This window comes from Conger conger, chromosome 16, assembly GCF_963514075.1.
Source record: "Conger conger chromosome 16, fConCon1.1, whole genome shotgun sequence".
Classification (NCBI taxonomy): Eukaryota; Metazoa; Chordata; class Actinopteri; order Anguilliformes; family Congridae; genus Conger; species Conger conger.
The window spans coordinates 1,929,584-1,956,053 of NC_083775.1; positions in this window are offsets into that span (position 1 = coordinate 1,929,584).

Here is a 26,470-nt window from a genome sequence, read left to right on the forward strand (position 1 = left end):
TGTTCGTATAAATGTAACGGCCATTTAAACTGGCCATTTTAAACTATCGCAGAGCTTTATCACTTAAAATAAAACGGCACATTTGTGGGAAATTCCACGGCTCTGAAATGATTAATTGTATCATCATTGCATTGTGGGCCACATTCCCAGAAAGAACCTCAAGACCTCAAATCTCCCACCTCCTCCAGTGAATAAAGGCCTGCTTTTAATCTCAAATTAAATAGAGCTGTCAAATACAGTAAACGCAAGTATATTTTACAAAATCTTACTTCTGTAACTCTTTTGCTACAGACTGCCAAATGAGGTGAGACAGATTTTCCAATGGGGTTAGAGAATTTCACTTGGCAAGCAAAAACGTGCTGAAAGCAAACTAAATATTTACTCTTTGAGGCAAAGCAGAGGCGAATACAGACTAAAGTAAAAAGACAAACATACTCATCAAAGCAATAGTGTCAGCTAAGAGTATGTTATTCCAAAGAGCCCTTAAGAAGCGATTTAAACACTCTCCGCTTAACTCATCCAGGGAGTGCCTGATATTTAGTATAACTGCTGAAGGGATCTCCTTGCTCTTCCGCCCGATCGGACCCGTGGGCCTGTATCACAAAGCAGGATAACTGCACCGAGAAAAACCCAGAACAAAACCCAGAACTGCAGCGACCAGTGAGGCTTTCCACTGCACAGCTGCACAGCGGACAGGTTTACAGTGAAGTTCCTTCATGAACCATGAACAGTGCATTTTTATTAGTTTTATTTGAATAAGTAAAAAAAAAAAACATTCCGTCTGCGCTGACCTTCCTGCGGGGTTCATGGCAGTCTTGTTCATTTGGTTATTGACGTATCCTTCAGTTTACAAGGACTCCGGGTTTGCCGATAAAACACAAAGCAGTCCAGTCTGTCTGCACAAGCTTGTTTCTCTCATTGACCGGTGGGGATTTCCTTCAGACAGATTTTTATTAAAGGCTTAATTAGAATTTAGCTGTTGACAGCCAAACGCGGCGCAAGCTAGCCGTCCTTTACAGAGCCAAACGCGGCGTGAGCTAGCCGTCCTTTACAGAGCCAAACGCGCCGCGAGCTAGCCGTCCTTTACAGAGCCAAACGCGGCGCGAGCTAGCCGTCCTTTACAGAGCCAAACGCGCCGCGAGCTAGCCGTCCTTTACAGAGGACAAGCTCTCTTCCGCCATTTCACGCTCCGCGAACCCCTCTCTCGCCAGCGCCACAAAGAGCCATTCACACGTCCCAGCCCGGCACACCAGCCGTCGGGAAAGCCAGCGACTCATTGCCGAGGCCCGGGGGAGGGGGAACAGAGTTTTTTTTTTTTTTTTTTTTCGAGCGGGAGGTGCAGGGTATTCCTTTCGGGAAATGCATTCCGATTATTGCGATGAGATCTGTGTGATTCTGGTCGCTGGTCACATTGTCTTAATCGGAACATGATTTCTGGGAAGCCTATTTTCCAGATGGTGATGATGACAATTTTATGACAATTGCTGTTATTATAATAATGACGGTGACAATGAGGATGGCCGTTATAGTTGTCGTCATCATTATCATGATGACCATTCTCAGAAAAACAGAAATGACTCTAATATTTTCGGAACAAAATGCATCTGATCATTTCCAGTTCACACCAAAATCTTTTAAATCTAAAAACAAAACACTTGCATACACACACATACATACACTCAGTGAGTATATTTAATGAACCAATCATGTGGCAGCAACTAAATGCATAAAAGCATGCAGACGTGGTCAAGAGGTTCAGCTGTTTTCCAAACCAAACGTTCAGAATGGGGAAATTACTTTGACCATCGAATGATTGTTGGTGCCTCATGTACAAAATACATATGTGCATCAAATTAAAAAATCTGAATAATTATAAAGGAACCAGATTTGATTGCACTGAAATATTTTAGGGTTCTTATGAGAGTGGGTGGGGTGCAACCTCCCACAAACACAACCTTTGACCTCAAGGCCACATGTGCACTTCACCACAGACATGTGTGTGGGAACGAGATATCAACCACAGATATCTGTGTGGGAACTAGATATCAACCACAGATATCTGTGTGGGAAGCAGAGGGAAGCCTGCCATAACAGGCTTATATAATAATACATTTTCCAATATAATTTTTTGCATAGTTTGACCTCTACAGCATCGCTGTGTGATTTGACAATGCCAACACTATTGAGCTGCAGCCTATCAGTGTACATCTTATAACATCAAACTGCTTCTGCTTTTGCAAAGGCCACCAAGTCATTGCCATGTTTTTTGCCACGGCAACTTTTTGCGAACAACTTTTAAAAAGGAGCATCTGCCAAATGAACTCGCCCAAACTGCATGCCAATACACCAAACTGCCTGGGAGGAGATGTTGTTTCAGCATTTCACAAAAAATCCAATCTGGGTTTTTTTGGTCCGAGAGGAAAACATGTTCCTTAAAGGAGATGCACCTACAGTATGTGCCAAACTGTGTGACATCATCTGGATCAGGAGTTTGCATTTAGGAGTCTGTTCTCACGCCACCATGTGGCTAATAGCAGCGTATTCACAGGGTTTACACACAGACGAGTGGCCTCTCTCAGCCTGCTACATTTGGTGCATTTTTGTAGCCATTTCATAGCGTTTTTTCAAATGGAGGAAAAATAATATATATATATTTTTTAATAAGGAAAAACCAGAACAATAACAACATGGTTCAAGCAGTTTGAATCCATTACATTACATTACATTAGGCTGACACTTTTATCCAAAGCGACTTACAGTTAAATTAGACTAAGCAGGAGACAATCCTCCCCCTGGAGCAATGCAGGGTTAAGGGCCTTGCTCAAGGGCCCAGCGGCTGTGCGGATCTTATTGTGGCTACACCCGGGATCAAACCACCATCTTGTACCTTCACATAATGTTCACTGAACAGGGGGAGTGGGCAGAAAGGGGGGAGTGGGTGGAGGGGCATTGATTTTAAAAAGGCAAACATTCTGACACAAGGCCCCTATTGATCCGAAGGAGGCCCCAACGAGGGTGAAACGCCTCTGTCACGCCTCTGTCACTCCTGTGTCACGCCTGTGTCACGCCTCTGTCACTCCTGTGTCACGCCTGTGTCACTCCTGTGTCACGCCTCTGTCACGCCTCCGTCACGCCTCCGTCACGCCTCCGTCACGCCTCCGTCACTCCTGTGTCACGCCTCCGTCAGGCCTCCGTCACGCCTGTGTCACTCCTGTCACGCCTCCGTCACGCCTGTGTCACTCCTGTGTCACGCCTCCGTCACGCCTCTGTCACGCCTCTGTCACTCCTGTGTCACGCCTGTCACTCCTGTGTCACGCCTGTGTCACTCCTGTGTCACTCCTGTGTCACGCCTCCGTCACGCCTCCGTCACGCCTCTGTCACGCCTGTGTCACGCCTCCGTCACGCCTGTGTCTTCGCCTCCGTCACGCCTGTGTCTTCGCCTCCGTCACGCCTGTGTCTTCGCCTCCGTCACGCCTGTGTCACTCCTGTGTCACGCCTCTGTCACGCCTCCGTCACGCCTGTGTCACGCCTCTGTCACGCCTCTGTCACGCCTCCGTCACTCCTGTGTCACGCCTGTGTCACTCCTGTGTCACGCCTCCGTCACGCCTGTGTCACGCCTCCATCACGCCTGTGTCTTCGCCTCCGTCACGCCTGTGTCACTCCTGTGTCACGCCTGTGTCACGCCTGTGTCACTCCTGTGTCACGCCTCCGTCACGCCTCTGTCACGCCTCCGTCACGCTCTGTCACTCCTGTGTCACGCCTCCGTCACGCCTCCATCACGCCTCTGTCACGCCTCCATCACTCCTGCGTCACTCCTCTGTCACTCCTGTGTCACGCCTCTGTCACTCCTGTGTCACGCCTCTGTCACGCCTCCGTCACGCCTCTGTCACGCCTCCGTCACGCCTCTGTCACGCCTGTGTCACTCCTCTGTCACGCCTGTGTCACGCCTGTGTCACTCCTGTGTCACGCCTCTGTCACTCCTGTGTCACGCCTCTGTCACTCCTGTGTCACGCCTCTGTCACTCCTGTGTCACGCCTCTGTCACGCCTCCGTCACGCCTCCGTCACGCCTCTGTCACGCCTCCGTCACGCCTCCGTCACGCCTGTGTCACGCCTCCGTCACGCCTCTGTCACGCCTCCGTCACGCCTGTGTCACGCCTCCGTCACGCCTGTGTCTTCGCCTCCGTCACGCCTGTGTCACTCCTGTGTCACGCCTCTGTCACGCCTCCGTCACGCCTGTCACGGCTGTGTCACGCCTGTGTCACGCCTCTGTCACGCCTCCGTCACTCCTGTGTCACGCCTGTGTCACTCCTGTGTCACTCCTGTGTCACGCCTCCGTCACGCCTGTGTCACACCTGTGTCACTCCTCTGTCACGCCTCCGTCACTCCTGTGTCACGCCTGTGTCACTCCTGTGTCACTCCTGTGTCACGCCTCCGTCACGCCTGTGTCACACCTGTGTCACTCCTGTGTCACGCCTCCGTCACTCCTGTGTCACGCCTGTGTCACGCCTGTGTCACTCCTGTGTCACTCCTGTGTCACGCCTCCGTCACGCCTCTGTCACGCCTCCGTCACTCCTGTGTCACGCCTCCGTCACGCCTCCGTCACGCCTGTGTCACGCCTCCGTCACGCCTCTGTCACGCCTCCGTCACGCCTCCGTCACGCCTCTGTCACGCCTCCGTCACTCCTGTGTCACGCCTCCGTCACGCCTCTGTCACGCCTCTGTCACGCCTGTGTCACTCCTGTGTCACGCCTCTGTCACTCCTGTGTCACGCCTCTGTCACGCCTCTGTCACTCCTGTGTCACGCCTCCGTCACGCCTGTGTCACTCCTGTGTCACGCCTCCGTCACGCCTGTGTCACGCCTGTGTCACTCCTGTGTCACGCCTCTGTCACGCCTCCGTCACGCCTCCGTCACGCCTGTGTCACGCCTGTGTCACGCCTGTGTCTTCGCCTCCGTCACGCCTGTGTCACTCCTGTGTCACGCCTCTGTCACGCCTGTCACGCCTGTGTCACGCCTCCGTCACGCCTGTGTCTTCGCCTCCGTCACGCCTGTGTCACTCCTGTGTCACGCCTCTGTCACGCCTGTCACGCCTGTGTCACGCCTGTGTCACGCCTCCGTCACTCCTGTGTCACGCCTGTGTCACTCCTGTGTCACTCCTGTGTCACGCCTCCGTCACGCCTGTGTCACACCTGTGTCACTCCTGTGTCACGCCTCCGTCACTCCTGTGTCACGCCTGTGTCACTCCTCCGTCACGCCTCCGTCACGCCTCTGTCACGCCTCCGTCACTCCTGCGTCACTCCTGTGTCACGCCTGTGTCACGCCTGTGTCACGCCTCTGTCACTCCTCCGTCACGCCTCCGTCACGCCTCCGTCACGCCTCTGTCACGCCTGTGTCACGCCTGTGTCACTCCTGTGTCACGCTTCTGTCACTCCTGTGTCACGCCTCTGTCACGCCTCTGTCACGCCTCTGTCACTCCTGTGTCACGCCTCTGTCACTCCTGTGTCACGCCTCCGTCACGCCTGTGTCACGCCTCTGTCACGCCTCCGTCACGCCTGTGTCACTCCTGTGTCACTCCTGTGTCACGCCTCCGTCACGCCTGTGTCACGCCTGTGTCACTCCTGTGTCACGCCTCCGTCACGCCTCCGTCACGCCTCCGTCACGCCTCTGTCACGCCTCTGTCACGCCTCCGTCACGCCTCCGTCACGCCTCTGTCACGCCTGTGTCACGCCTCTGTCACGCCTGTGTCACGCCTGTGTCACGCCTCCGTCACTCCTGTGTCACGCCTGTGTCACGCCTGTGTCACTCCTGTGTCACGCCTCCGTCACGCCTGTGTCACACCTGTGTCACTCCTGTGTCACGCCTCCGTCACGCCTGTGTCACTCCTGTGTCACTCCTGTGTCACGCCTCCGTCACGCCTCTGTCACGCCTCCGTCACGCTCTGTCACTCCTGTGTCACGCCTCCGTCACGCCTCCGTCACGCCTCTGTCACTCCTGCGTCACGCCTCTGTCACGCCTGTGTCACGCCTCTGTCACTCCTCCGTCACGCCTCTGTCACTCCTGTGTCACGCCTCCGTCACGCCTGTGTCACGCCTCCGTCACGCCTCTATCACGCCTGTGTCACGCCTCTGTCACGCCTCCGTCACGCCTGTGTCACTCCTGTGTCACGCCTGTGTCACTCCTGTGTCACGCCTCCGTCACGCCTCCGTCACTCCTGTGTCACGCCTCTATCACGCCTGTGTCACGCCTCTATCACGCCTGTGTCACGCCTCTATCACGCCTGCGTCACGCCTGTGAGTGTCCAAAGAGCCCTCTGAGAGAGATGTAGCCCGAGGCGAATGCGCCGTTTTCAATGGCGTAACAATGAGGTAAGATCTGCTTTGTAATCATCAGACCCTACAATGTGAGGCACGCCCTCATCCCAGCGACACCAGCCCTTTTAAATGAGCAATTCATTAAATGTGTCATTTTTATTCTGCCATGCTTTTCAAAATATTCCCACTTGTTGGCCACACATTCAGCATGAGGTCCAAGGCTGCCCATCGTCTGTGAAAAGCACACATTGTCCAGAATGATTGTTCTCTCATGATTAACAAGTGAGTTATTTTAAAAAAAAGTTCTAATACAGCTCATAACATGAAAAAAGGTTCAATCATTTTCAAAATGCCAAATACAAGTGTTTTAATGAATTAATAAAGGGAATGAGTCGCATGAAATAATTTCACTGACAGAAAGAGATAAGGAAATGCATTTTACACCAAGTTTACACCAATTCCTCTGCTCTGCTTAAAATGTTCAAATCATAAAACCCATGCCGTGATATCTGATTTAACCAAGTAAACCAAATATTATTCCCTCTACATGAATCCCTTGTTAATTGTTAAAATATATCTATGATATGAATTCCAAGAACAAGAAATATAAATACTCAATGTCACTGGATCATTATCATTAAAATAATAAATGAAACGCTGGAAATGAAAAATTAAAGATAATTTGCGAGTTCCCCATTAAATCCATTATATCCTCATTTACAGTATCTGTTACATCATTATGATTATGGCATATCCTATAACCCCATGACCTTTTGTTCATACATGTAGACTCGCACTGTTCTTACTGTATTCCTCCATCACTGCGGTGTAATTACAGACCAATTACAGACCAGTCACAAAGCTGGCTAGGTATTCCAGCATTCATACCTGTATTTGGATAGGGTCTGAATACATGCAGTATATCCAACATGTTTTAATAAGTAAATGTCATTTTAGGCACTGGTCTGCTGTAAGAGATTATTTTGCATGGGAATGTGAACTCATCCTTTAACGTCTTTTTCACTGTTACCACACCACACTGAAAACACAGGAATAAAAAATAAAAAATTAAATTAAAAAAATGGCATGTGTAGTTTCGGTTATTTTCCTCCTCATAGATGTCCACAGCACAGTTGGTTATTTGATCATGATGAATCTAAACACACGGTTGGTTAATTGACCGCGATAAATCTAAACACACGGTTTGTGGACAGGACGGCTGATGTCAATAATCAGATTCAGATGAAATCTGCCTTGAGAAGATAACTCTTTATTTTACAGCCTGTTAATGACGTAGTATTTACTGGGTAAACTACTTGTGGAATTTTAGGGAACTACTTCAGTGGAAAGTACTATGAATCAAAGTGAGTAGATATCATGTGTAAATACTATGTAAACTCGTTTTTTCAAGCCTGTTTCAGAGTCACGTATTACCTCTATAAATAGTTGTACCCAGGAAACACTCGGGCTGAAAAATAAACCATTTACCTGAGCAAAAGAAATGTGATAAAATGGCAATACAAGACTTACGTTGACTGCACCAGCAGCACTTGCGACTTTGTACCCTGACAGTGAATATGACAAATAAACTTCAAACTTCACTGCTGCGTAACAGCCAGGACTGCAAACGCAGGTTAGCCAGTTTCCTTTTGGATCAGATGCATCTGTTAACAAAAGTAAGAGATTTGGAGTTCTACTTTACATCAGGGAATATGTTATTAATGCTTTATTGTGTTATTTTGTTAAAAATTGGGGAAAAAATATGCCAGTTGAAATCCAAAGGGTAAAAGAGAAACACATGTATTCAGGTTCAAACCTCATTGCTGTTTCCAAATAAAAAATAAAATTAAGAAAAAAGAAGACGGCTATTACAATTCATGTAAGTAAGCAGTAAATGGTTCAGTAATCTCTTCAAGCTGAGTAAAAGGATACGTAGGGGTGATTTGATTGCTTTTAAATTCATAAAAGGAATTAACAGAGTGAACTTCAGGTGATTCTTCAGGGTGAGTTCGGTTTGCAGAACGAGAGGGCACAAATGGAAATGAGTGAAGAATAAATGCCGCACAGACATCAGGAAGTGTTTTTTCACGCAGAGAGTGGCCTCTGTGTGGAATAGTTTGCCAGGACGTGGAGTGGAGGCAGAAACAGGACGTAGTTTGCCAGTACGTGTCGTGGAGGCAGAAAAATGGCAGGCATTTATATAGCGCCTTTATCCAAAGCACTGTACAATTGATGCTTCTCCCATTCACCCATTCATACACACACTCACACACCGACGGCGATTGGCTGCCATGCAAGGCCCCGACCAGCTCGTTAGGAGCATTTGGGGGTTAGGTGTCTTGCTCAGGGACACTTCGACACAGCCCAGGCGGGGGATCGAACCGGCAACCCTCCGACTGCCAGACGACTGCTCTTACTGCCTGAGCCATGTCGCCACAGAAACAGGACGTAGTTTGCCAGGACGTGTAGTGGAGGCAGAAACAGGACGTAGTTTGCCAGGACGTGTAGTGGAGGCAGAAACAGGACGTAGTTTGCCAGGACGTGTAGTGGAGGCAGAAACAGGATGTAGTTTGCCAGGACGTGTAGTGGAGGCAGAAACAAGGGGGGTTTCCAAGACCAGGCTTGATACAGTGCGAGAGATTTATCTTTTAGGCAAACTAAGCAGTAGGTTCACTGTAGAGGCAGGTAAAGGTGAGCACTGCTGGGCTGAACGGCCTGTTCTCATCATCATGTTGTGTTAAGTAGGTTTTTCTGCGGATAATTCAAGTATTAAAAATCACCTATTAACATCACCAATGAAGTGCACAAACACTACACCACGCATCTGGAAACAACAGTGAGTGACCCATTCTGAACCATTAATGGACACACAGAGAATTATAAGGGTTGCTGCATATTTATCAGCAAAATGCAAATGTGCATGGCTGATGTAAGTTATTGTTTTTACTTTCTGCGTTGTGTTTCGATACATTTCCAATTTTTCCTTTAAAATATTAACGCAAATGATCGATAAATTGAGTGACACCCCAGCCGACACGCCTGAGGTCCTGATGAAGTCCCCCGGAGGAGCCCAGGTGAAATGACCGCGCTCTCTGTGGTCTGGCATCTCTGCTGAGAGAGAGAGAGAGACAGCGCACCAAAGCCAGGCTCTGGTCCTTCTGCCTTGGGTCGCCCCCTACTGGTCAGTCCAGGATTAACCCCCACCATCAACAACCTCACTTGCAACTGAGAAAGTGTGATACCAAACTCCAGAAAAATCAGGAGGGGGAAAAAAAAATACATTCTAGTTCTCAGGACAAGAAAAAAGCTCCTAAGTAAGTCTAAGGGGGAAAAGAAGAAAAAACTGAATGTTAATTAAACATTAAATTTGTTGCATACTCACAGCCAAAATCCATTCAAAGCGTGTTCTGAGTGAAAGCTTAGGAACTGCACCCAGAAAGCAGTGTTTGATGGTAAATTGGTGTGTCCAATCTGCAATGCCTGCGAGGAAACACAATTCTCCTAGGTGTCCATCTGCCGTTCTGGGAGAAGATGTGCCAGGGATTTTTGAACAGTTTCCAATGCAGAGCATAGCATCTACAAAAGCAGTAGAGTTGCTGCAGAGTTTAGTCAGCAGCAACTGGAAACCCAGGTTCAGAAAGTAAGTGGCCTCCACAGGATTTTCACAGATTCAACCATGAACCTGGATCTGTTAATTAGCACAGTTCTACAGCCAGGAGGGAGAACTAATGAGTGAAATCAGCTGACAGAGTTCATGGATGGAAGAAACACAGATTTATGGCAGGATTTTGACTCATGCCTTAAAGGTTTAAGTAAGTTGCTCGAGTGCTGGTTTGGGTTGAATGTTAATATCAGGAGAGCTTGAGTACCAACAATGTGACTGATTATTTGTGCAATGTGTGCAATAACATACACTCAGCACTGCATGTCAGCAGCATGTGTTAGACACAGGGGGAGTCCCCCCCCCTCCCAACACACACACACACACACGCACGCACGCACGCGCACACACACACGCGCATGCACACACGTAAGCGCACACACACACACATACAGACACACACACACGCACTCCCCCACACACACGCACACACACATACACACGCACGCACACACACATACACACACACACACACACACACGCACACACACATACACGCGCACGCACACACACATACACACACACACACACACACACGCACACACACACACGCGCATACACACACACGCGCGCATACACACACACGCGCGCATACACACACGCGCGCATACACACACACGCGCGCATGCACACACGTACGCGTACGCGCACACATACAGACACACACACACGCACGCACACACACACACACACAGACACCTACACGCGCACGCACACACACACACACACACACACGCACACAAACACGAACACACACGCACGCACGCACGCACGCACGCACACACACACACACACACAGACACCTACACGCGCACGCACACACACACACACACACACACGCACGCACGCACACACACGCACGCACACACAACTTTTTAGACTTTTACCTCTTGAGAGTTGTACCTTTTCAACACTTGACTCTATTAACAGGGCATGAAATGAGAGGTTCTCTAAGATCTCAAAGACGGAAGTTATTTTTTCCTCGGTGCATTGCCTTACACCCTGAGCGTGGCAACGCATTCCTATGAAACTGGATTATTGTCACGTGTGACCTGCAGCCTATCCCAGCATGCACTGGGCAAGAACCGGGGCCATTTCAGCCAATCTCCTTTTGAAACCATCGACAGTTAGTTTGACTGTTTTCTCTGAAGCTCCACTGAACACAGAGTGGGGCGACATGGCTCAGGCAGTAAGAGCAGTCGTCTGGCAGTCGGAGGGTTGCCGGTTCGATCCCCCACCCAGGCTGTGTCAAAGTGTCACTGAGCAAGACACTTAACCCCCAAATGCTCCTGATGAGCTGGTTGGTGCCTTGCATGGCAGCCAATCGCCGTCGGTGTGTGAGTGTGTGTATGAATGGGTGAATGAGAAGCATCAATTGTACAGCGCTTTGGATAAAGGTGCTATATAAATGCCAACCATTTACAGAGTGGCCGTCACGGAGTACCACAGCTCAGACTCCTCATCCGTTTTCTGCTCTGGCACCTCCTGTTCAATAACATCTGCATTGAACTGTAAATACATACTTACTGCTGATAAACCCCTTAAAACAGCCTCTGATTATCATCTCCTTATTTTGTGAACGCATATTCAAAAGTTACAATCAGAAGAACTGGATGCAATCATTCCACACCGTTACACACCAGGGTTTGGCCATGAATCTCTGAAAAGGAGCATTAACTGCACGGCCGAAGCCCTAATTTAAGTGAATCGATCGATGATACTGCGCATCTGAGCACACGTACAGGAATGCTGGACGAAATGACCCTGCAATCGACTCACAACCCCACACAACAGCACAGGCGGGACAGAGCAATACGTTTGACCTCGGCGATCGTTCTGGAAGTCTCCTGTTCACCGCGTGGCGCTGGAAATGCAAAGCAGAACAGGAATCCATTACAGAGGAGCTGCTATTGATCCGCCAGCGCTGAGCCACAGAATCGCCATCAAAACTCAAGATTTATCACTGTCCAGACACGGCCTGTGGATGGAGAAATAACACAATAGGCCCTCAAACACAAAAGAGCTTTTACACAGAGCAAAAAAACCACACAATAACTCCAAACCTGCTTGAGATTTCGTAAAAGGTTCTCCGATTCATCACTTTAAATATTTCACCTGACTGCGGGTTTTATTTCTGAACACCAACTGAAGAATTTGATCACTTAATAAGGCTGTTTTTGTGGTTGAAATGGAAGGAAAAATAAAACAGAACAAATAATAACAAATCAGACAAAGCAGGGCTGCAATAATAATGATTGAGTTGTGCCAACAATAATAAAGCCAAACCACAAAGTCACCTTGGAACAGAAAGCAAAAGGAAACAATCGTATATAAAGCATATACTATTGTAACTATTGTAAAACACAAGTATATGAAGTGCTACACACAGTGCAGTCTGTATGTATTTGGACAATTTGTACAATTTCTGTTCTTTTGGCTGGATGGTTTATTTTGGCCTATTGTTTGGCTGATGTCTGGGACAGTTGTTTTTCTTATTTCTCAGCCTCACAATGGCTTCCTTGCCTGTCAGCGGCTGCCACTGACAAAGTCCGATAACAGACTCCAAAGGCAATCAGAAGCCAAGAACTAGATGTTGAAAGCCTTCTCATACCTGCACCAAGGAAGCGATTGAATACACCTGACAAATCAGAAACAGCCAAGAAGCCAACCGTCCAATTACTTTCAACCCCCTAAAATGGGGGAGAAATGTATCAGAACGAGATGTCATTCCTAAACCGATCACCCGATACGGACGTAAATAACCTGACGTTAACGGAGACAGACCTGCACTTAAACCTCATATGTACCGTTTCATGTCAAGTCCAATGTGCTGGAGTACAGAGCCAAAAGAACAGTGTCCAAATACAGTAACTCTTTAACGGTGGAAGGTGTATCGATAAGCCAGTAGGGGGCACTCTCCCCTCGGCCGAACACAATCCCCCCCGTCCCAGCACAGGAACGGGGGCTGTGAGCTGGCACATCCTCCCCTCGGGATCAGACGTTAAACCCGAGCCCCGACCGGGTCGTTTCTCAGGACCCCTCGAGCGTCGTCCCCAGAGTCCGAGAGGATTTCCCACAAAATGGCCGCCACATCAGCCTACCTCAGAGCCCGACCCGTTCCCATCCCCTCCGCCCCCGCGGCGCCCGGGCCCGGACTGCTAAAACACAGACTCATTAACACTAATACTGCTGTTGCCAATATGACTAATGCCCTTTAATTAGCGGTGTTAATTAGTTTTTCTCCAAAGCATCTTATTTTGGCAGTGGAGGAAGCGGCGCGGACCCTTTCTCTCAGGAACGTGTGATGCACAAATCATTTAATTTCTCGGGGGACAGCCACAAAGTGTTGAAAAATAGATTAATGGTAGGCAACAATGGTGCCTACCATTTAGATCTTACCTTTACTTATAGTTGGGCGGCCTATAGCCGTTGGGCCCTTGAGCAAGGCCCTTAACCCTGCATTGCTCCAGGGGAGGATAGTCTAATCAACTGAAAGTCAGGATAAAAGCATCAGCAAAATGACATGTAATGTATTGTGACCAGATTACACTGATACCGCACAAGACTGTGGTTCTGTAAAGGGAGGGTTTGTGAAAACAGGGCCGGTGGGCTTGCAGTGAAATTAAAGCACTGAGTGGATGGCCGTAATTGGATTGCCTTTGACATGAATCTCTAATGAGAGGACTAAAAGAGAGACAGCTCGGTACTCCCCAGACCTGACCCGAACACCCTTTCACAGGACCCGGGGAGAGAACACATTCACGCCTCAGGCCTGACACAATCATTAAACAATTTTATGGAAATAATCCAACACAATGGATCAGAACGGTTGGCTCTTTAATCCTGTGTTCTGGCATTGAACTCACACACTCACACACTCACACACTCTCCCCTGGCTCACAGCGTTTGAGACCCAGGCACGGCGAGACGGAGTGTGTCTGAGACGGCTGAAAGAGTCCGCTTCAATCAGCCGGAGACTGAAAAGAGCTGAAATGTCACGGAGGGTATTTCCATCACTGTGGGTCTTTAATGCCAGACCAGACAGTGCGATAAAAGCTATTGTGCAGAGTTCTCCAGGCTTTGCAGCTTATTATTGAAGGTTCTGTCCCACTGAAAGAAATCGAATTTCTCAGTCAAATTGAACCTTTTCTGTTTATTGCTGCAAATCATCCCTCAACTATTCAACTTTGAGAATAATACCCCCTTTTTTGAACGATCACGCCATGTGTATGAAAAAATTAGTATAATTAATCACCACTTCTGTCTTTGGAGTCGATTTTCTCGAAACCTGATTTTTGGACGATATTACAGAACTTTTCTCATCGTCATCTTATCATCATAAAACTTTGCAAACCTTTACTCCATTGAGTACCGGTGACACACAAATGCCTCAAAATAATCTTCAAACATGTCGTATTTAAAATCTGCAAGAATTATAACGATATCTTACCTGGTTCAGATTGTAGACCGGTACAAAATGTGTCATTTCCATCTTGAATAAATTATGCAAAAGAGCTCACTAACCTATTTAGTCAGAATATGTCTTTTTCAAGCACATAGCTCATGATAATTGAAGTATGTACCTCTGAGATGATCTGGAAGACAACCTTAAGAGGGGTAATAATGGGGTACAGGTGACTAGATAATGAACAGAGACCTGCAGTCTGAATTCATAGAGAAACGCATTGAGCCTGATTGCTGAGGTAAGTGCATCTGAGCAGTGGTGTGGCTGTCATGCCGTCCGTTATGATGAAGGTACCCTTCGCTAAAAGCTTTTCACCCGAAAGAGGACATGAGATATGGCATCACTGAAAAGCTTTCCAGCGACGTCTAAAAATAAAGCCACCTTTACACCGTCACCATTACGCAACAGGGTATGCCACCAATACTGATTAAAGAACTCCACCGGGCAATTTAGGGGAAAGGTTTTCGAAGGGTTTGTACAAGACAAATATATTATAGGTAAGGTATTTTTGGCAGGATGGGGCAGAGAACTGCTGGACCACTGTTTAGGTGGCATTTTCCCGTGAGTAAAATAAATGACACTACTTTGACGGATTCCGGTGAAAGGGTCAAACAAGGAAAAAAGTTATTTTGGTTCTTCAGTCACCACTGTTTGATTGAGCTCCTCTGGCTTCCCCAGAACTAATTCACTGTCCCAGTCCGTATACATTTCTCATTTTCATGACAGATTCTGGCATGAAATTCCCAGGGGGCCGCAGTGTCTGCAGGTGTTTGTGGTTTCCTTTCAATCAGCTGTCAATTAAGGCCTTGAGAACAAGGTGTGTGGATTCTTTTGCCAATCAAAGACTTAAATGAACCTCTGAAGGTTCTGAGAACAACCCGAAAACCAGCAGACACTGTGGCCCTCCAGGACTGGAGTTAAACCTGCAGACACTGTTGCCCTCCAGGACTGGAGTTAAACCTGCAGACACTGCGGCCCTCCAGAACTGGAGTTTGACACCTGTGATTTACACTGTCTTTTCTGCATTTAAGAAGCAAACGGATGACAGCTGAAGCCTGCTCTTGTGTGTCCATATGAAGCACCTGTGTGTGGATCTAATCTGTGTGTGGATCTAAACCAGTGCTGGTGTGCAGATAGATTAGGTCATTCAGCCGGGGGAACTGGTGGAGGCAGAAACCTGCATGCGTACACAACGGACCTCCGGGACCGGAGCTGCCCGCCCCTCCTGCAGCCCAATAGAAATATGCTTCTTTTTATTCTGGTGAATTGAATTGCAGGTTCTCTCATTACGAGCGGAGAGGTATAGCTCTCATTTTCCTTGCTTCGCTTCAACAAGGCTTTTACATTTGGAATGATTGTAACATTGCATCAATTTGTGAGCGCACTGAATCAGGCAAATTGAAGCAGGTAGCCAAGTGCAGCAAACTGCTGTTATCGCTAACATTACTGAATCTGATTATCTGATATTCAGCTCGACTGCAAGCAGTGTTTGCCTCTCTGTTTGGGGTGTGTGTGTGTGTGTGTGTGTCACCAAAAACCTCCTCAACAAAAGTTCCTTCTACCAATGAGGCAATCAATGACGATGACAATAATAATGTGTTATTTAGCTGATGCTTTTATCCAAAGTGACTTACAGTCGATTCGACTAAGCATTGTGGGGTCGAGGGCCTTGCTCAAGGGCCCAACAGCTGAGAGGGTCAGTGAATATATTCTCCAGGAAGATGAGAGGACACGCCACCTGCCACCACAGTCACTAAACGAGCGGCCGTTTCCGCTTCAGGCTGGAAGAAGTGATTTCAACATGAAGTGCAGCTTTCAAACGTACCCATTCACTCCACCGCCAGAGACGATAAAAGCTCCAGACGGGCAGTCGTCTGTGCGAGGTGAAGTGCCGATCAGACGGCCCTCCTGACCGTCCTGCTCCTGGTCCTTATTCGGCGACAATTGAGCCGGAATAACGATTCACGAGGACGGAGCGCTTAATATTTTCAAAAGCCTCCTGAGTCCAGGGACGTCACGGGTCTCCGGCCTCTCCGTTTGTGGGTGACCACCCCTGACCGCACTCCTCCTCCCGACGAGCAGGGGAGGGGAGGGGGCAGCGCCGTGATCGATGGACTGCCGGAAGCAGTTCTGTTACAGCGTGAGCGTCTGTGACCCGCGGCCCCACGAGCCCACAGGACAAACGATGGGGCCCCTGGGGCCAGTCCTGCTGAGCTCCACCAGCCAGCCACCTCTCTTCCCCAGGGTGAACAACACACTCTATGAGAAACCACAACCTCCCACACCCCAACTCACATTCTAACCAGGGTGAACAACACACTCTGTGAGAAACCACCCACACCCAAACTCACATTCTAACCAGGGTAAACAACACACTCTGTGAGAAACCACCCCCACCCAAACTCACATTCCAACCAGGGTAAACAACACACTCTGTGAGAAACCACCCCCACCCAAACTCACATTCCAACCAGGGTAAACAACACACTCTGTGAGAAACCACCCACACCCAAACTCACATTCTAACCAGGGTAAACAACACACTCTGTGAGAAACCACCCACACCCAAACTCACATTCTAACCAGGGTAAACAACACACTCTGTGAGAAACCACCCCCACCCAAACTCACATTCTAACCAGGGTAAACAACACACTCTGTGAGAAACCGCCCACACCCAAACTCACATTCTAACCAGGGTAAACAACACACTCTGTGAGAAACCACCCACACCCAAACTCACATTCTAACCAGGGTAAACAACACACTCTGTGAGAAACCACCCACACCCAAACTCACATTCTAACCAGGGTAAACAACACACTCTGTGAGAAACCGCCCCCACCCAAACTCACATTCTAACCAGGGTAAACAACACACTCTGTGAGAAACCGCCCACACCCAAACTCACATTCTAACCAGGGTAAACAACACACTCTGTGAGTAACCGCCCACACCCAAACTCACATTCTAACCAGGGTAAACAACACACTCTGTGAGAAACCACCCACACCCAAACTCACATTCTAACCAGGGTAAACAACACACTCTGTGAGAAACCACCCACACCCAAACTCACATTCTAACCAGGGTAAACAACACACTCTGTGAGAAACCACCCCCACCCAAACTCACATTCTAACCAGGGTAAACAACACACTCTGTGAGAAACCACCCACACCCAAACTCACATTCTAACCAGGGTAAACAACACACTCTGTGAGAAACCACCCACACCCAAACTCACATTCTAACCAGGGTAAACAACACACTCTGTGAGAAACCACCCACACCCAAACTCACATTCTAACCAGGGTAAACAACACACTCTGTGAGAAACCACCCACACCCAAACTCACATTCTAACCAGGGTAAACAACACACTCTGTGAGAAACCACCCCCACCCAAACTCACATTCTAACCAGGGTAAACAACACACTCTGTGAGAAACCACCCCCACCCAAACTCACATTCTAACCAGGGTAAACAACACACTCTGTGAGAAACCACCCACACCCAAACTCACATTCTAACCAGGGTAAACAACACACTCTGTGAGAAACCACCCCCACCCAAACTCACATTCTAACCAGGGTAAACAACACACTCTGTGAGAAACCACCCACACCCAAACTCACATTCTAACCAGGGTAAACAACACACTCTGTGAGAAACCACCCACACCAAAACTCACATTCTAACCAGGGTAAACAACACACTCTGTGAGAAACCACCCCCACCCAAACTCACATTCTAACCAGGGTAAACAACACACTCTGTGAGAAACCACCCCCACCCAAACTCACATTCTAACCAGGGTAAACAACACACTCTGTGAGAAACCACCCACACCCAAACTCACATTCTAACCAGGGTAAACGACACACTCTGTGAGAAACCACCCACACCCAAACTCACATTCTAACCAGGGTAAACAACACACTCTGTGAGAAACCACCCACACCCAAACTCACATTCTAACCAGGGTAAACAACACACTCTGTGAGAAACCGCCCACACCCAAACTCACATTCTAACCAGGGTAAACAACACACTCTGTGAGAAACCACCCACACCCAAACTCACATTCTAACCAGGGTAAACAACACACTCTGTGAGAAACCACCCACACCCAAACTCACATTCTAACCAGGGTAAACAACACACTCTGTGAGAAACCGCCCCCACCCAAACTCACATTCTAACCAGGGTAAACAACACACTCTGTGAGAAACCGCCCACACCCAAACTCACATTCTAACCAGGGTAAACAACACACTCTGTGAGTAACCGCCCACACCCAAACTCACATTCTAACCAGGGTAAACAACACACTCTGTGAGAAACCACCCACACCCAAACTCACATTCTAACCAGGGTAAACAACACACTCTGTGAGAAACCACCCACACCCAAACTCACATTCTAACCAGGGTAAACAACACACTCTGTGAGAAACCACCCCCACCCAAACTCACATTCTAACCAGGGTAAACAACACACTCTGTGAGAAACCACCCACACCCAAACTCACATTCTAACCAGGGTAAACAACACACTCTGTGAGAAACCACCCACACCCAAACTCACATTCTAACCAGGGTAAACAACACACTCTGTGAGAAACCACCCACACCCAAACTCACATTCTAACCAGGGTAAACAACACACTCTGTGAGAAACCACCCACACCCAAACTCACATTCTAACCAGGGTAAACAACACACTCTGTGAGAAACCACCCCCACCCAAACTCACATTCTAACCAGGGTAAACAACACACTCTGTGAGAAACCACCCCCACCCAAACTCACATTCTAACCAGGGTAAACAACACACTCTGTGAGAAACCACCCACACCCAAACTCACATTCTAACCAGGGTAAACAACACACTCTGTGAGAAACCACCCCCACCCAAACTCACATTCTAACCAGGGTAAACAACACACTCTGTGAGAAACCACCCACACCCAAACTCACATTCTAACCAGGGTAAACAACACACTCTGTGAGAAACCACCCACACCAAAACTCACATTCTAACCAGGGTAAACAACACACTCTGTGAGAAACCACCCCCACCCAAACTCACATTCTAACCAGGGTAAACAACACACTCTGTGAGAAACCACCCCCACCCAAACTCACATTCTAACCAGGGTAAACAACACACTCTGTGAGAAACCACCCACACCCAAACTCACATTCTAACCAGGGTAAACGACACACTCTGTGAGAAACCACCCACACCCAAACTCACATTCTAACCAGGGTAAACAACACACTCTGTGAGAAACCACCCACACCCAAACTCACATTCTAACCAGGGTAAACAACACACTCTGTGAGAAACCACCCACACCCAAACTCACATTCTAACCAGGGTAAACAACACACTCTGTGAGAAACCACCCACACCCAAACTCACATTCTAACCAGGGTAAACAACACACTCTGTGAGAAACCACCCACACCCAAACTCACATTCTAACCAGGGTAAACAACACACTCTGTGAGAAACCACCCCCACCCAAACTCACATTCTAACCAGGGTAAACAACACACTCTGTGAGAAACCACCCACACCCAAACTCACATTCTAACCAGGGTAAACAACACACTCTGTGAGAAACCACCCACACCCAAACTCACATTCTAACCAGGGTAAACAACACACTCTGTGAGAAACCACCCACACCCAAACTCACATTCTAACCAGGGTAAACAACACACTCTGTGAGAAACCACCCACACCAAAACTCACATTCTAACCAGGGTAAACAACACACTCTGTGAGAAACCACCCCCACCCAAACTCACATTCTAACCAGGGTAAACAACACACTCTGTGAGAAACCACCCCCACCCAAACTCACATTCTAACCAGGGTAAACAACACACTCTGTGAGAAACCACCCACACCCAAACTCACATTCTAACCAGGGTAAACAACACACTCTGTGAGAAACCACCCACACCAAAACTCACATTCTAACCAGGGTAAACAACACACTCTGTGAGAAACCACCCACACCCAAACTCACATTCTAACCAGGGTAAACAACACACTCTGTGAGAAACCACCCACACCCAAACTCACATTCTAACCAGGGTAAACAACACACTCTGTGAGAAACCACCCACACCCAAACTCACATTCTAACCAGGGTAAACAACACACTCTGTGAGAAACCACCCACACCCAAACTCACATTCTAACCAGGGTAAACAACACACTCTGTGAGAAACCACCCCCACCCAAACTCACATTCTAACCAGGGTAAACAACACACTCTGTGAGAAACCACCCCCACCCAAACTCACATTCTAACCAGGGTAAACAACACACTCTGTGAGAAACCACCCCCACCCAAACTCACATTCTAACCAGGGTAAACAACACACTCTGTGAGAAACCACCCACACCCAAACTCACATTCTAACCAGGGTAAACAACACACTCTGTGAGAAACCACCCCCACCCAAACTCACATTCTAACCAGGGTAAACAACACACTCTGTGAGAAACCACCCCCACCCAAACTCACATTCTAACCAGGGTAAACAACACACTCTGTGAGAAACCACCCCCACCCAAACTCACATTCTAACCAGGGTAAACAACACACTCTGAGAGAAACCACCCCCACCCAAACTCACATTCTAACCAGGGTAAACAACACACTCTGTGAGAAACCACCCCCACCCAAACTCACATTCTAACCAGGGTAAACAACACACTCTGTGAGAAACCACCCCCACCCAAACTCACATTCTAACCAGGGTAAACAACACACTCTGAGAGAAACCACCCCCACCCAAACTCACATTCTAACCAGGGTAAACAACACACTCTGTGAGAAACCACCCCCACCCAAACTCACATTCTAACCAGGGTAAACAACACACTCTGTGAGAAACCACCCCCACCCAAACTCACATTCCAACCTGTTTTGGAGCTGGCTGGCGGTACAGGCCCCGGTGTAGCCGCGATAAGGTGAGCACAGCAGCTGTGCCCTTGAGCAAGGCCCTGAACGCAGTCATCCTGCCCGCATGCTTACACCCCCTCCTGCGACACATACCGTATGGAAGCGGCCGCAATATGGCCAACATCTTGAGGCTTCACCTAATCCACCCCACGGGAGCGCGAGAGAAAGCACAGGGCTACAGACAGCACAGGGGTACAGACAGCACAGGGGTACAGACAGCACAGGGCTACAGACAGCACAGGGGTACAGACAGCACAGGGCTACAGAGACAACACAGGGCTACAGACAGCACAGGGGTACAGACAGCACAGGGCTACAGACAGCACAGGGCTACAGACAGCACAGGGGTACAGACAGCACAGAGCTACAGACAGCACAGGGCTACAGAGACAACACAGGGCTACAGACAGCACAGGGGTACAGACAGCACAGGGCTACAGACAGCACAGGGCTACAGAGACAGCACAGGGGTACAGAGACAACACAGGGCTACAGACAGCACAGGGGTACAGCGAAAGCACAGGGCTACAGAGACAACACAGGGGTCACAGAGACAGCACAGGGCTACAGAGACAACACAGGGTCACAGAGACAGCACAGGGCTACAGACAGCACAGGGCTACAGACAGCACAGGGCTACAGAGACAACACAGGGCTACAGACAGCACAGGGGTACAGACAGCACAGGGCTACAGACAGCACAGGGCTACAGAGACAACACAGGGCTACAGACAGCACAGGGTTACAGAGAAAGCACAGGGCTACAGAGACAACACAGGGGTACAGAGACAGCACAGGGCTACAGAGACAGCACAGGGCTACAGACAGCACAGGGGTACAGAGACAGCACAGGGCTACAGAGACAACACAGGGGTACAGAGACAGCACAGGGGTACAGAGACAGCACAGGGCTACAGAGACAGCACAGGGGTACAGAGACAGCACAGGGCTACAGAGACAGCACAGGGATACAGAGACAGCACAGGGCTACAGAGAAAGTACAGGGGCACAGAGACAGCACAGTGCTACAGACAGCACAGGGCTACAGACAGCACAGGGGCACAGAGACAACACAGGGCTACAGACAGCACAGGGGTACAGAGACAGCACAGGGCTACAGACAGCACAGGGGTACAGAGACAGCACAGGGCTACAGAGACAACACAGGGCTACAGACAGCACAGGGGTACAGAGAAAGCACAGGGGCACAGAGAAAGCACAGGGCTACAGAGACAGCACAGGGCTACAGAGACAGCACAGGGACACAGATACAGCACAGGGCTACAGACAGCACAGGGGTACAGATAAAGCACAGGGGCACAGAGAAAGCACAGGGGCACAGAGACAGCACAGGGGTACAGACAGCACAGAGCTACAGAAACAGAACAGGGGCACAGAGACAGCACATTGAAGGTGTGTAGTGACTCCTACAGGCTTCAAGTCTTTATGCTAAGCTCACACATTATGCTAACATGGAAACTGAGCCAGTACCCACAATCCTCCTCACCTTGGGGTCAGAGGCTGTGGTTTGTGGCCTGATCTTGTTCGCTGCTGTAATTCGACTGAAGAACAACAGACAGCACACTTTTCAAAAAACATTATTCATAATGACAGCGCGCCGGGATCAAAACCAGAATGTAATTTTCTCCAACAATACCTGCGGGCACAAAGTCATTTATTTAATTGACTGGTAATTGAAGACATATGGATTCTGTCAGGCTGTGCTATCATTGTGCACATAGATAATTGCATTTTGGAATTAGGTGTCCATAATGTTGCTTGAATCCTTCGTGGGTTTTATCTTTGGTCCGAAACAATGCTCTGAGCATTTGGACAGCTGATTTCCAGTCAAATGAGCGGATGCGGAGCATCTCTGCATTTCTCATTTTCCTTTGCTCTCTCTATCGTGCTCTCCCCTACTTGCTTTGGTTATATGAGTTCATGTTTTAGTTATGGCTTTATAGATGGCATTATATTGTCTGTAACTTTATGTGCTGCGAAAAAAGATTTTTGAATCTCAACTAAAGGTTTTCCATAAAATAAGGCTGATATACTGTAATGTTGCACTTCTTCCTATCACGGAAGGCAAATGTAGCCAAAATACCACAGTATCCCTGTTTTCTGTTAACTTTTACGCTGTTTACTTTTCTTAAACATCAAGGTTTGGTCAAAATGTCCTCCGGAAAGGGAGCCTCTAATATTGGCAAATGACAAACTAGTTTTTGTGGCAGGCCCTTCCCAGTACTGTGAGCGTATGCAACACCACATAATTCAGATTCTAATTACAAAGCGAAAAAATGTTCACAAAATTTAAAGTTCAAGCAATTAATTGTGAGTCGTGCAGAACCAAACCCACTCTTTGAGTGATGAGTTATTTGTTGTACATTAATTCATGTTTAATCCTACACAACAGCAGAGTTTAATGTAGCAACTGTGAGCAGGAGTTTCATATCCAATCATACCTGAGGTGAGGTTCGAATAAAACTTCATTTCTGATATAATTCTGAAGCATTGAGTAGGATTTATGGCCGTGGTAATCACCCTTGGCGTTGGAAAACAGCAGGATGCACAAGTTTCCGTTGTCACTTCCAGTCTTTTAGGGACACCTTTTTAACTGGTTGTTGTGCTCTGATGATTTTACTGAGGCCTACAAATTGTTGATTACGGGTGAAAACTGGAGATTCAGTAAATTAAATATATATTTTTTGAACAAAAATGAAACATTTTATTTTGCTTGTTGCATCAACATTTTAATGGATTAATAGGCCTACTCGACAGAATAATTAACCCAGAAATGAATAGGCATGACCATTCTATCGAGGCAAAAGGCAGAAAAATATCAATTACGTTTTGTATATTCAGTGCGGTGTTAAGAGGCCACTTTTGTTATCTGTTAACTTTTCAAAAGTCCAATGGGATTTGAGACCAAAAGACTTAACGTGTTGGTTCGCTGAACTTTCCCAAGAATCCGTTACCAAATTTTGATGAAATGCGAAGAGTTGGGAGATATGACCAAAGGTCTCATCTCCCCTGCCCACTCTGCCAGAAATGATAAAGATTATTTAATCACAGGCTGGCTGTCGTTCCACAGGCAGCCCGTCGTTAAATAACTCGCTGCGGCCCGTCTCGCCCAGCGATCTTACGATGATTCTCCCGGCTATATACACTACCGCAGACCGCAGCCAGCAGAAGGCAGGATAGTAAAGTCAATCACTACCGCGCCTGTCAAAGGACAATCCATGATGAATGGTGGTTATAAAACAGCCCGGAGAGACCGGCAGAAACTGTAACGTACGCCAGGATTTTTTTTTTTTTTTTCCGTTATTACCCTTCCGTGTTTTTCGGATCCGGCGCCGGGCGAAATCCTCTCCATCTTCACTGCAATTCGCCTCATCGTCAAACAGGAGGTGTGCCTTCGAGGGGTTCAGATGGAACACGACAGCCGAGTTGCGGAGCCTACAGGTTTTAAGAAGTAATCACCACCGCGGTGCTGGATTGTTCGTTTTGCCGTCTCCAAGTCTGTTGTGATCTGCCCAAGTCAACCAATCAGTATGATCAGCGCTGAACCGCCGACCAACTGACCAAGAGGACTCAGCGTGTCAACAGAACAGCCGCGCATCAACCACAATTACTTGGGCGATTTAACGGTTTCTTTTTCAAATCGGTTTGAAACACGAAGCCCTAGCGGAAGACTAATTCTGGATATTCTGTTTTTCGAATAATAAATCATTTCTTCACCTTTCCATGTCAGCTAAGAGACAAGAGGGAATTTTGTTTACGGCAAATCCTGACACTCAGGGTGACAGGGCAGAGATTACGGGTGTCAGTCAAACCCGTCTGTACTGGAGTTAACATGAATGCGTTGGGACTCCGATACGCGCATCACTGACTGTGAGATAGGCCCATCTTCCAGGCATTCACATTCAAATATTCGCATCCCGAACTTCACGCTTTGGAGACACACTGAAGTTAAAAATATTTTGAAGAAAAAAGAACAGAAGCTTTCATTCAAAGAACAAAAAAACGAAATATTCAAATGCAGAATGTTTCTGTTTAATTTTGAAGGTCATTCCCCGACATTCATTCGAAGTCACTTACTGCAGTTAGTTTAGAGGGCACATGCTATTTAATGAAGCTGAATTTTCACAGGAAAAACTGTCCCCTGAAAAGGGTGCTGTAGAAAGGAGCTTTTTAAAAAGAGCAAAGTGAACATACCCGTCAAAAACAATTGTATTTATAGTACAGTGTGGAAAGAAGTTCACAGTGACATGAAAATGCTAACGCAATTACAAACTTTGTCTCTGTTAGATTAGACCTATGTGAGAAGTTTGCTAAACTAGAATAAGCAGTGCTGCAAAAAACAATCATGTCACTGAGAAACTGGACGCAGGTCATATAAAACCGGTGGGCTGTAGCGTAGTGGTTAAGGTACATGACTGGGACCCGCAAGGTCGGTGGTTCTAATCCCGGTGTAGCCGCAAAAAGATCCGCACAGCCGTTGGGCCCTTGAGCAAGGCCCTTAACCCTGTATTGCTCCAGGGGAGGATTGTCTCCTCCTTAGTCTAATAAACTGTACGTCGCTCTGGATAAGAGCGTCTGCCAAATGCCAATATTGTAATGTAATAAAACAATGTGTAGACACGGCATCTGACCAAATAATATAATGGAATCCATTCGGGATTATTCATCGAAACAGGTACAGAATGCTTTCCCATTTAATATAACCTTTACTACGGGGTGGGTTGACTGAGCACGCGTGCTCTTTTGCAGCAGTGCTGTGATAACGTTCGCTCCAGGAGCCTAACCCTGCGTCTCTCCGGACCGCACTCGCTAAAACCCCGGATCAGCAGCGTGTGGAGGCGCGGGAGTGGAGCCGAGGGGAAGCGCTGATGACACGCCGCGGCGTCCAATTAAATCACACTTTACGTCCCCCCCCCCTGGCAGAGCGGAGCGGAGCGCAGAGACCGGCATCTATCACCGGACGTGGCCATAAAATCCCCCGTAAAAGTGCTTAAAAGACAGTTAAAGAGGCCGAGCTCCGGG